Here is an 11,909-nt window from a genome sequence, read left to right as displayed (position 1 = left end):
TGCTTATAAAACACACACAGATCTTTGATACTGACTCACATTCACTCCAAAGTCATTTTTATATTTATGTAGTTTTTCTTAGGTTTAGAGCTAGGTGAGCCCATTGACTGTGTTTTGGTCATTTTATTATTTTGCAGTGGTTAGCATAGGGTTTTAGGAATACTATAATACCACTACACAGAAATTATTGTTCTCTGAGGGATCATGCTAAACTGGTAGCATATAGCCTTAGAATTATGGGTCTAATTGTTAGTAGAGATCTACCTCCTTGAGGATTTTGTCTAGAATAATACTAATGTCATTTTTAAAAATCTCAGAATATTATAAAGATTCAATCAAATAATTAATGACAACAGCCAATTTATATTACATAGCTAAAAATGGAGTTTATTAAATGTGATTATGGTAGATCCTTAGAGGATTGTTCCTGAGACAATCTCCCTGTACTCACCATGCAAAGATGTGTCCTTTTTAAGGATATAGAAATTACCACTAAACTGTGGTTATTGTTCCCATTAAAGTTATCACATCCCTCCTTATAGGATATAGGAACTGAAGAAAAATAAATAATTCATGCAAATGCTCTCCTCAAATATTTATTTCTCTAATCTACTTAGGGAGATGTGTCCTTTACTAAGACAATGACTTTTGCCAGAGAATGGTCAATAGAATTAGTCCATTGGTTGAAGTTGTGGATAGAGTTACATGATGGCCATATTTCTCCCTGAGATACAAAATAAAAGTTGCTAAGAAACCCTCTCCAGTTTGCTAAGGCAATAGCCAGATAGTCTCTGCCAATGCTTTGGTGCTTCCTCTGTAGTTGGCTCCTAATTACAAAGGAACAATGCCAGGTTGGGGGCTCAGGATTTTCAACCAGAAATATTCTCCTCTCATACATAGTGGTGAATACAGTGTAGATTTTAGTTAGATATATTCTGTCTATTGAAATTGAAAGAAAAGGGCAAATATAATCCTTTTAACAAGTTTATGTTCCTTAGTATCCTGGAATATTGCTTTCATTATAATTAAAAGATTCAAAATATAACTTTATCTAGAAATAGAGTCAATCTAACTTTGTCCTAAGAAAAAAACACAAATAACTGAGGTAACATAAGCATGAACTAATGGGTATAAGCATAGTGCATGAATGTTGGAAAATGGAAACTTCCAATCTTCCCTCCTTAACAAAAGAAGAAACATGGATAAAATGAAAGCATTTTGGACATGACACCACTTGATATCTTTTCCTATAAGATTTATAATGTAACATAGAGCAAGGATAAGGCATATACATTCTAAGTCCAAGTTTATTTGTAGGAAATGGGTTGGAGTTTAACAATAAAAGATAAAGAAATATATCACACATATTGGATGTGTATCTTTTCAAAAACATGGTATTGCTTTGCTATGGCAAATATGTTTAATGGATTTCAAATATTGTGTAAGAGAGGACCAGCTATTGCCAACTCTAGCTCTCATTCATGTACACTTTTTTTTTTTTTTTTTTTTTTACCAAAGGTCATGATTTCTTCCCTTTTCCTCCAAATCTACAAGGCTCTGTGATATTTACCTGAATGCTTCTATGAAGAACTATAAGTTGAATCACACAAAATTAGTTGTAGGGAAGAAATTCCATGGGTCTTATCTAATATTTGGGCTGTTGTCAGAGTAAAGTACAATTTCATTGGAGAATAATAGGTGGGGAAGTATCTAAAATAGGGCAAGAACAAAGGTACCCAACACTTTCTGTCACCAGAGCCATTTGAGAAGCATTTGTTGTGTCACAGTGAGCCACAGAAGCCAACCAGGCTAAGAGCAGGTTGATCCCTCTGGTAAGTGCTGGGGATGTGCCATGAGAGACAGAAAAGCAAGGGATCTGTCATCCATGGCATATTTTCTGATATCATCAAGAATCTCTGAACTTTAATGTGGTGTCCAATGGATCCTAACCATATATGAGCCAAGCCAGAGATCCTATATATGAGCTGGGGTACATCTCTGCCCCCATCTCCCTGCATCCTCCCTGTGACTTATGGCCACTAAATTCATAGAAAAATTGGGCTAAGAAGCAAAATGACACTCAGAATTGAATGTCAGTCCTGAGAAAGATGGGATGTGAGGCAGACAGCAATGACATCAACCCTAGCACTGCTAAGAAAGTGGAATCACCCGGACATTTCACTGGGAAACTGTACTGAGTGCTATTCAAATATATAATTCCAGCTACTCTTAAATGCTCTCAAAAGCTATCAGCAAGACCTTTACTAACTACTAAAAGAAAATCTAGAATCACATTTCTGCTTGAGGGAGAAGAGGCAGCTCTGTAACTGATTTGGATGGTTAGGACTCTAGATACAGATGTCCAGCCTGAGGTCATGGACTTTCAACCAGATCAGAGGTTCTGGATGGGTAATAAGGCAGACAATGCAGTCTTTCAGTATACTTTGAAGTAACTATGTCTAATTCCAAGTAATCTTTTCTTTTGTCTTCTCAGGTTCAACAGAACCTCTTCAGTTAGTCCCATGGCCTGTCTGCCATAAAATGGAAGACCTCTCATTTCAGAGAATTCATTTATAATTAAAATTCTCAGTCTGTTATTCCTCCAAGATTCTCCATAGTGCCAGCAAGCCTAGTCAATGTTCAAAATCTATTCGCTCAATGTCTACAAATGGCAGGCTGAGACAGGAAGACTCCTCACAATTCCCATTTCACAGACTCTTCTATGTAATCAGGAATATGTGATAGACAAGCTTTAGGTGATCCTCTGGAAATATATTAATTAATTAAATCCTGATTATAAAAAGAAGTACAGTTGTATTTGCATCCTTCTGATTTTTCCAATTCATATCATTCAGGGAATTATAGATCATTATTCCACTTTAGTTTTGGTGAGAAGGTAAACTTTCCTCAGGAAAGTCCAACATGAAAAGTTCTCACTGGAAATAAATCCATGTTAGACACATACAACTCCTTTAGCCATCTTTGTATCTCCCATTCCTCATTCTCAAGACTGCATTATGACTGTGGATTATCACTATTCAACATTTCATAATTACCATTTCATAAGTTTCTATTTAATCAAATTAAATAATTTGTGTTTATTTATATCAATAGTAAAAACATAGCCGAATAAACACCACACCAGAGTTTTGATGAAACCTACCTACTAGTTCTACCTAGTGAGGAGGCATGTGTATTATTTCATGATGAAAGCATTGATTTGCAAAAGGCATCATATGAAAAAATTTTAACAAAACTTTTGTTAGATTCTACTCACTGATACAGTTCTCATTTCTCAGAAGCTTTATAAGTCAAGAGGATGTAATTTAATGAACCTCTTGAAATATATCATTGAATTATACCCTGAAAATCTTTTTATATCATTACCAATTGTGTTTATTATTTTTTAAAATTTACAACTAATCTAATTATGATAGGTTTAGGAAGAAAATCATAAGGATGAAGATAAGTTGGGTCTTTGTCTCAGCAAATTTCTTGATGCTGGAGATTATATTTTCTACTTTATTTTTTTTAAAGATTTTATTTATTTATTCATGAAAAACAGAGAGAGAGAGAGAGAGAGAGAGAGAGAGAGAGAGAGAGAGAGAGAGGAAGAGACACAGGTAGAGGAAGAAGCAGGCTCCACGCAGGGAGCCAGACGTGGGACCCGATCCCTGGACTCCAGGATCAGGCCCTGGGCTGAAGGCAGTGCTAAACCACTGAGCCACGTGGGCTGCCCCTATTTTCCACTTTCACACAAATTCTTCTTATCCATACATAAGGCCTTGAAAAGCCTGAAGTAAACTTATTTCATATAGGAGACATTGGGCTTATTATATTTTTCCTGGTTGATTGCAACACATAACCACTTTAAAAGGTACATATTTATCTTAAATAATATTGTGTTAGAGAAATATAATTAAAAATTAAATATCCCAACTCAGAAAGCCTCTCCACAAAGGTAGTGGAGAAAGAGAATATTTTGTTAATGAATAAATATTAAATAAGAATGTGATGTGCAAAACAAGTAGTCCATTAAGAGACCACAAATTGTGAAAGAATGTCCATCCCCTTACATAGGCAAGCAGGTATAATTTATTACATATATGGTTTCAAGAAAGATAGTAACAAGTCCTCAAATAAGAGGATTCAACAGTACAATTTATTAAACAAATACATCCTAACTTTACCTGGTAATTGTGGTGACCATCAGTGTTAGCTAATTGACTACTAAAAGGAAAACAAGTATATCATATCTTCAGTGCAGGAGGTAGTTTTCCAACATGGAGCAAGATACCCACAAAAATTAAACTTCTACCTTCCCATAGAAACTGGGAAATAGTGACATAATCTCCCTTGAGGTTTACATTTCAAAAAGCTGGCTCCTAGATCTTTGAGAAAAACATTACTAGGTCATAAAGTTGACAAAAAAACCTGTCTAGGCTTCTAAAGGTTTACACACCTTTCAAAGAAATGAGACGTATTTAATTACATGTTTTCTAATTTAAATGCTATAAGAACATTGGAGGAGAAGGAGTAATCTCTTCCTTTATTGCATGGTGCAGAATTAAGCCACTTTTAATCTTTACTCGTCAGTACAGTCATTTCCATGGCAGCCCATAATACTCAAATAGGAAAAGGCGTAGTTTTTTATCAATTAATTATAACTTAGTGTTCTTTTCAAAATTCACTAATTTTCCTTAAGTACTACCACCAAGGGTGCCACTGTAAAAATGAACACAAAATTAACAAAAAAAAAAAAAAAAAAAGAAAGAAAGAAAGAAAGAAAGAAAGAAAGAAAGAAAGCCTGAAAGGCAAACAGGGCAGCTATAGCATGCTCTGCAAGAGACTTCTCCAGAGTCATGGGCCTGGCATTTTTCCAGTTCCACCACTAGAGTACCCTTGTTCAAATTGTTCAAAAGCTATAAAACATAGGCTTGATCAGATTATTTTTGACATTTGGTTCCTTAATAGATTTTGCTGCCCAAATACACATACATGCTAACCTTCCTCTAGTATCTCTAAAGACATTGCCGTCACCATCTTAATATCTTAATAAATACCTCTGAAATGTTTTCCTTTTCAATTTTCTTGGAAGGCATGACAGATATTTTTACTCTCAGAGCACCAGGGGTTAGACTTTCACAGTGGTACAGGCCCAACTCTTAGGACCTGGTTTTCATGTTTCTGACATTTTTCTCTATTATCATTCGTGTATTTTCTTGTGGGTTATTGGGAAAAGAAAGCTCATGTTGCAACCAGGATACAGAAGAAGTAAAGAGGGAAAATTCAAAAGGTCAATGGAACATTGGGCAAGTGTTTTCATCAGAAAAAAGCAGACAATGGATCCTTTTAGCAGGGCCAGAACTGTCAGTTTCTTGTGTAAAACATAAAGTAAAAGAATAATACTCTAGAGAAACAAACCTAATGGTAGAGAGGGAATAATAAGAACATACCATTTAAAATGCTCCCTCAGGGAAAAATATAAATACAAAGGTAAAAAAAAATGATGTTCAAAGAGCTTTTTATAACTTTTATTTAAAAAAGGTAAAAGTGAAAAACAATATGTCCACTTCAAGCTTGTTTCTGACAACACTTAAAGAATAAAATGCTTACTGAGGAAGTATTGAGCACCTGCACACTTTCCTATAGTGGTCTCATTCACCTTGAAAATGAGGTCAAGTTACCTTGACAACTAGGCGCAGCGTTCTTCCAAAAGAGGTGCAAGAGAGCCCATTGTTTTTTTTTTTTTTCTCATACCTCAAAGGTTATTTAATTGAATATGGGAGAACAATTTAAAACTCAAGCAATTTTGCTAGTCCAATGAGGAAAGTTACAAGAGATACCACATAGTTAATTGTGTTTTCCATGGTTTTAGGAAAAAGTAGAAATATGTTGTTAATAGGAAGATGGCTAAGATTGCAATTTTTTAAACTAAAGTCTAAATTACTCATTTACAAAATATTTGAGCATCTATGTTCCAAAATATATGCATTCTAGTTTTATAAATACGTATATTTGAATATACATATAAACATTTATATTACATAATATATGCATTTATATTATATATACATATATATTTACATTTATCACATAATAAATATACATATATACATTGATATTACATAATATATAATATAAATATAATTGTATTATATTTATAATATAAAAATATAAAAATATAATATAATTATGTAATATAATTATAATTATATAATTTTATGTATATATTTAAACTTCTATAGTGTCTTTATCTCTAATATGTAGTCACTTCTAAATATATAAATAATTACAAGATTGATTTTAAAAATCTAAGATGTAAAAATACTAACCTTAAAAAATGTATGATTAGAGGTGAAATTATGCAGAAACTATAGATTAGAAAAATGAACAGAAAGACACTACATTGTCTGCTGTTGTAAATACTTCAGACTGCTTAGCCTGGTAAGACTATGTGTCAAAGACCTTGTAAACATTTTATTATTTAACCTTTGTAACATTTCTGAAACAGAGGCATTATTTTTTTCAATTTTACAGAAGGAGGAAATGAAATCCAGTGAGCTTTTTTATACCTAATAAATTCTAAAATAATTTTAAATAATATGTGTTGAATCCCCTGCCTCCTCACCAAAATCTTTGTACAACCTCTTGAGAACGCTGTTGGCATTCAGCATGGCAACAAACACTCTTCCAGCAGAGAGTCAATCTCCCGTTCAGAAAAATCCTATAAAAAAAAAAAAAGAAAAAAAAGAAAAATCTTATATAAACAAGAAGGGGTCAGATTCTTTAGAATTATCTTTATTTTGTATAGTTTAACAAATGCCTACTGTCTTATCTGGTCCTCATTTGCTAATGAACGCTATTTTCCTTGTAGCTCCTCTGTCACTTCAGGTTGTTCCACTCCTCCAGGGCCTTCGCAGGGGCCTCTCCCTCCACCAGGACAACAGCTCTTCCAACTCCACAACTCCAGACTCCCACTTTTATCAGTTCCTAGTCATTGTTCTAGTCCCTATCCCTATTCCTAGTTAATTCTTAGTCCCATCATTCCTAAATCAAGTGTAATTTCATCAGGTAAGACTTCCCTAACCTGCAAGAGGGATTAGAACTCCCTTCCACCTTTCGTAGTATGCTATACACTTCTTCAAATGACTTACCAAAATTTTCAGTAACTCAGTTGATATTTATTTATTTAATGTGTGCCTATTCTGGGCTAAAATGTAAGTTCGATGAGGGCAGGGATTGAGTCTATCTTGTTCACTGCTGTATCTTCATTATGTAGCACAGGGCCTCGTGTTGGCTGAAAGAGTAAGTAGATGAATAAATAAATAGATAATCTAAAATTCAATTGCAAAGTTCAAAGTTTTGGCTCCAGACTGTATACTTTTAACTGGTAAGCTGGGCTAACTTCTAGAACAAAACCACTTAGCTCATATGGATTTAAGAAGCAGTATCTAATTCTAGGCTGAGTTCTAATTGCTTCTGAGAGATTAAAGTATTTGGAACAAAGCTTTGATTTCAAAATATCTTTATGTTAATGATCACCAATATAATTGTTTTTGGTGAGACAAAACTACATTAAATTAGTCAATGCACCATTATTACTACCAGAAAGAAGGCCAAAGGGGTTCGCATTCAGCCTGACAATACTCTTCCAGCAGAGATTCAATCTCCCATTCAGAAAAACTTTATATAACCCAAAATCTGGGGTCAGATTCTTTAGAATTATCTTCATTTTGTATAGTTCAACAAATGCCTACTGTCTTATATGGTCCTCATTTGCCAATATTGGAACAAGAAACATATATTTCTCTGGTGTCTGGAAAGATTACATGTGACTCTAACCACTCAGGCCAATATGGTTGCTGTGGCTCCCCATTAAACCAGTGTGTGGACAGACATTGACTGTATGCTACATCCCAGGTTAGCATTTATTTGTACGAATTACTGCCACTGCCATGTATATGAAGACTAACATAGCAAATGAAACAAGAAAGATACAAAAGTCTGTTTTTTTTATATATAATAAAGCAAAATACAATGATATGAAGATTGATGTAGGTATGCTCAGTGGTAAAAGATGTGACTCTTGATCTTGGACTCATGAGTTCAAGGCCCACATTGGGCAAACAGATTCCTTAAAAAAAAAAAAAAAAAAAAAAAAAAGATTGATGTTAAGTCCATGGAATAATTTTAACTATTTCTGGCAGCACAGGGTAGCTTATTTAGAACAAAGTTTTTATCATCAGTTTCAGTTGGAGAGAAACTTCTCAAAACACTTAGAGCAATGGGACACATGGATGGGTCAGCAGTTGAGCATCTGCCCTCGTCTGGGGGTGTGTCCCAAGTCTGGGGATGGAGTCCCACACTGGGCTCCCTGCAAGGAGCCTGCTTCTCCCTCTGCCTATGTCTCTGCTTCTCTCTCTGTGTCTCTCATGAATAAATAAATAAATAAAATATTTTTAAAAATCTAGACCATTAATAGTATCCACTTAAATGTTTTAAAATGTTAAAATATTTATAGTTATTACTAATTTTTATTGCATACCAGTTATGATAATACAGGACAAATACATGGGACAAAGAGTTGTTTTATTTTGTGTTTAACGTACATTTACAACATAGTGACATAGCTTATGTGATGTCTGTGGCAGTTATCGGTGTCACCTCACAAATTCAAATTCTCACTTCAGTATATTTGTTCCCAATGATAAGGTGACACTTCCGCATCTTCTACCTTATGGTGAGTATGGAGTATGATTTTAAACTTTGTTGATAGAGGACGCTGGAGAGACACTGCGAGGGTAAGGGAGCTTCTCTTTCCTGGTTAGAATAAATGGTATTTTGTTTTCTCTTGCTCTTGCCACACTGCCAGACAAAGGGTAGGTGTGTAGAGACATTTGGTGTTGCTCTGCTCCATCTGTGCACCCAGAGCACACACAGTTCCTTGGTGACCATGCAACCCAAGTCCAGAGGTTCCTTTTTTTTTTTTTTTTTTTTTTAATTTTCCACCTGCTTTATATCTGTAAACTAGCTTTAACTCAGGCAATTAAACAAACTTCACTGTTCAAACTAGGTCTGAACACTATCCTGGCAGGGGTGAAATATGTCCTAAGTATGTCTTTTTTTTTTTTTTTTTTGGTACATTTTCTTAGTTCCTAGGAGAAGGTGAAAAAGCCTTTAGAACATGCTCTTCTCATCTTTTTAGTTATGACTTTATCATACCTTAATAATTCCTAATATAAAATTTTCTCTATTTGAATTGCTGTGTGGCTTTATCTCCTAATTGGACCAAGACAAATACTTAGTCCATACAATATAATGAAGAACATCTTAAAAACTTGCAACTTTTTTTTACCTGTAAATGATTACTATATATATATATATATATATTATATACATAATATAAGTAATATATATATATTACTATATATATATATATATATATATATATATATATATAGTCATATTAAGTTCTCGATCAAAGATCCAGGTCAGAATTACTAGCTTGTAAATAAAAATATTACACACATCATGGTCATATGCTTTATTTCACCACATCAAAGAGAAAAGCTATGGCTTTATATATGAATAGGTGTGTCATATTTTTTTTTCACTGTGAGAATTCTATTATTTAGAGACAAATATAAAAACTACCCCTTTCACTTAAACAGTGACTTTGTGAATAGACACATATTAAAAACATTGAGATTCAATTTCTGAATCTGTGGCCCTTACTTATTATTCTTATCAAAGACCAAGGAGAAAGAACAGCACAAGTATTTCCTTATAAGATATTTAAAGAGGTAAATTTTTATTGAAACTGTATTAAAACAATGGATTTACAATGCACTTTTAATTATTGGAGCAATATAACTGCCTCTCTATTAGCTATCGTCCAGCAGCTGTTCTCCTCTAGTCAATATAGGACTTTCTGCCACTATAGGTAGTGGCAGAAAGACCTTAAGTTGGATACATGTGGGAGACTAAAAGCCAACATTGAGATAAAATCAGTTCTTGCAAATTGAACAAGAATCGAGTGATGGAAATCCAGCCAGACGGGCAAAGCATTTTATCTGGAGATTACAATGGCGAGTACTAAACAATAAAATGGGTCATGACAGGTGGACAGACAGGCAGGCCGTCACACAAGTGTCCAGGATTACCAGCAAGAGTGTAAGGGTTAAGTTTAAGTAACTTTAAGCTAAGTCAGCTAAGTGCTAAAGCAAAGATTCTAGAGAGGATTACAGGGACACCAAAGAAATTGGAGAGAGGTAGCATAATTCTCACTGCAGGGCTAAAATTTTCGTAATGAGATTGGAATATAGAATCTTCAAGGACGGAGTGATACACGATCCTGGGTGAATAGGGGAAATGTACAGGAAATCCAAACCAGGACCCAACATGAGATTAAACAAGGGACAGAAACTCAGTTACTTGATACAGAATATAGGATGGCTTCATCTCAAAAACCAAATGTGGAAGGAGAAGTCACCACAAGAAAAAAGTGCAGTTATCAAAAAGTTGCCTCGGTGTGGAGAGGCAGACCTGCTGGCTTGGAACTTGTAAATTTATCTGACTAAAATCTTTCTTGATCCTGGGGTTGGATTAACTCTAGCTCAGAAGGCAGCCTGAAATTAAGTGCTTCCAGTTCTAGTTGTAAGGGATGACAGTGAATAGGGGCAGAAAAATAGGGCATTAAGTCTTTTATTTTTATTTATTTTTTTATTTTGATTTATTTGTCCACGAGAGACACACACAAAGAGAGAGATGCAGAGACACAGGCAGAGGGAGAAGTAGGCTCCATGCAGGAGCATGACATGGGACTCGATCCTGGGTCTTCAGGATCAGGCCCTGGGCTGAAGGTGGCGCTAAACTGCTGAGTCACCCGGGCTGCCCTGGCATTAAGTCTTTATTATAGAAATAATGTATTTCTATTTTTTTTTTGTATTTCTATTTTTTAAATTAATGTTTATACATAACAAAAAATTAGAAAATTAAAAAAATAAACTTAAAGAAATACATGGATAATAGTTATAGCAAAGCGTATGCTCTAATAATGGAGTAAAAGCGGCTTGGATCTCCATGGTACCACCAACTTGGGAGATTTTAGTTCTAAACAAGCAGAAGGATGATACAGTCTCTTGCCATGATTAAAACTGTGTAAACCACCATAGATGTGCTCCTCAAATAGTTTGCCAAGTATTTTTCTAGGGCTACTACAGCTACTGCGTGAATGGATTGGCCTGAATGGTTATGTCCTTAATGTGCGCACCATCGAGAAGTTGACATGTCTTCTCACACACTGGTAACTACTCTAATTCACTTAGAGTCCTCAGAACATCTATTACTTTTCCAAATACTGTATATTTCATGTCCAAATGTGATTGCTTGCCATGGGTGAAGAACTGAAATCCACTGGTGTTTGGGCCATTGTTAGCCGTAGGTACAACACCTCTAATACTGTGCTTAAGAAAGTGGCTATATTCATCCTCAAATTCCTTGCCCCAGATACTGTTACCGCCTCTTCCTGTACCTGTCAGATCTCCTGTTTCAACTGTAAAACCCTTGATATGCCTATGAAATATGCAGCCATTGTAGTAATTACTGGTACTAAGAGCCAAAAAAATTCTCACAAGTTTTGGGTGTCCTCTCACAGAAGCCTTCTATTTTAATATCACTCACATCTGTATGCAGTGTCACTGACATTTTTCTTCTTGATGGTTTCAGGAAACATTGTTGCTAATTTCTCACAGTCTTATCAAGAGAAGTTAGAAAATGAGTCTCACTTCGGGTAGCACAGCTGTTGTTAAAACAGAAAAAGATGTAATCTCAGATGCCCGTGATTCAAAATTACTGTCTTCAGGCTACCCTGCATTTCTATTTTGAAGTCCACTGAAAATTAGAAT

At 34.8% G+C, this 11,909-nt stretch overlaps 1 pseudogene; it reads right to left on the bottom strand.

Annotated features, from left to right (window-relative positions):
• Positions 1-11,225: 11,225 nt before the first annotated feature.
• On the bottom strand, positions 11,226-11,709 carry LOC121477183 (annotated as a pseudogene).
• Between the last annotated feature and the right edge of the window lie 200 nt (positions 11,710-11,909).

Source organism: Vulpes lagopus, chromosome 16, assembly GCF_018345385.1.
Source record: "Vulpes lagopus strain Blue_001 chromosome 16, ASM1834538v1, whole genome shotgun sequence".
Lineage (NCBI taxonomy): Eukaryota > Metazoa > Chordata > Mammalia > Carnivora > Canidae > Vulpes > Vulpes lagopus.
The sequence above is the reverse complement of the archived record's forward strand: the minus strand, read 5'-3'. Positions and strand labels throughout refer to the sequence as shown.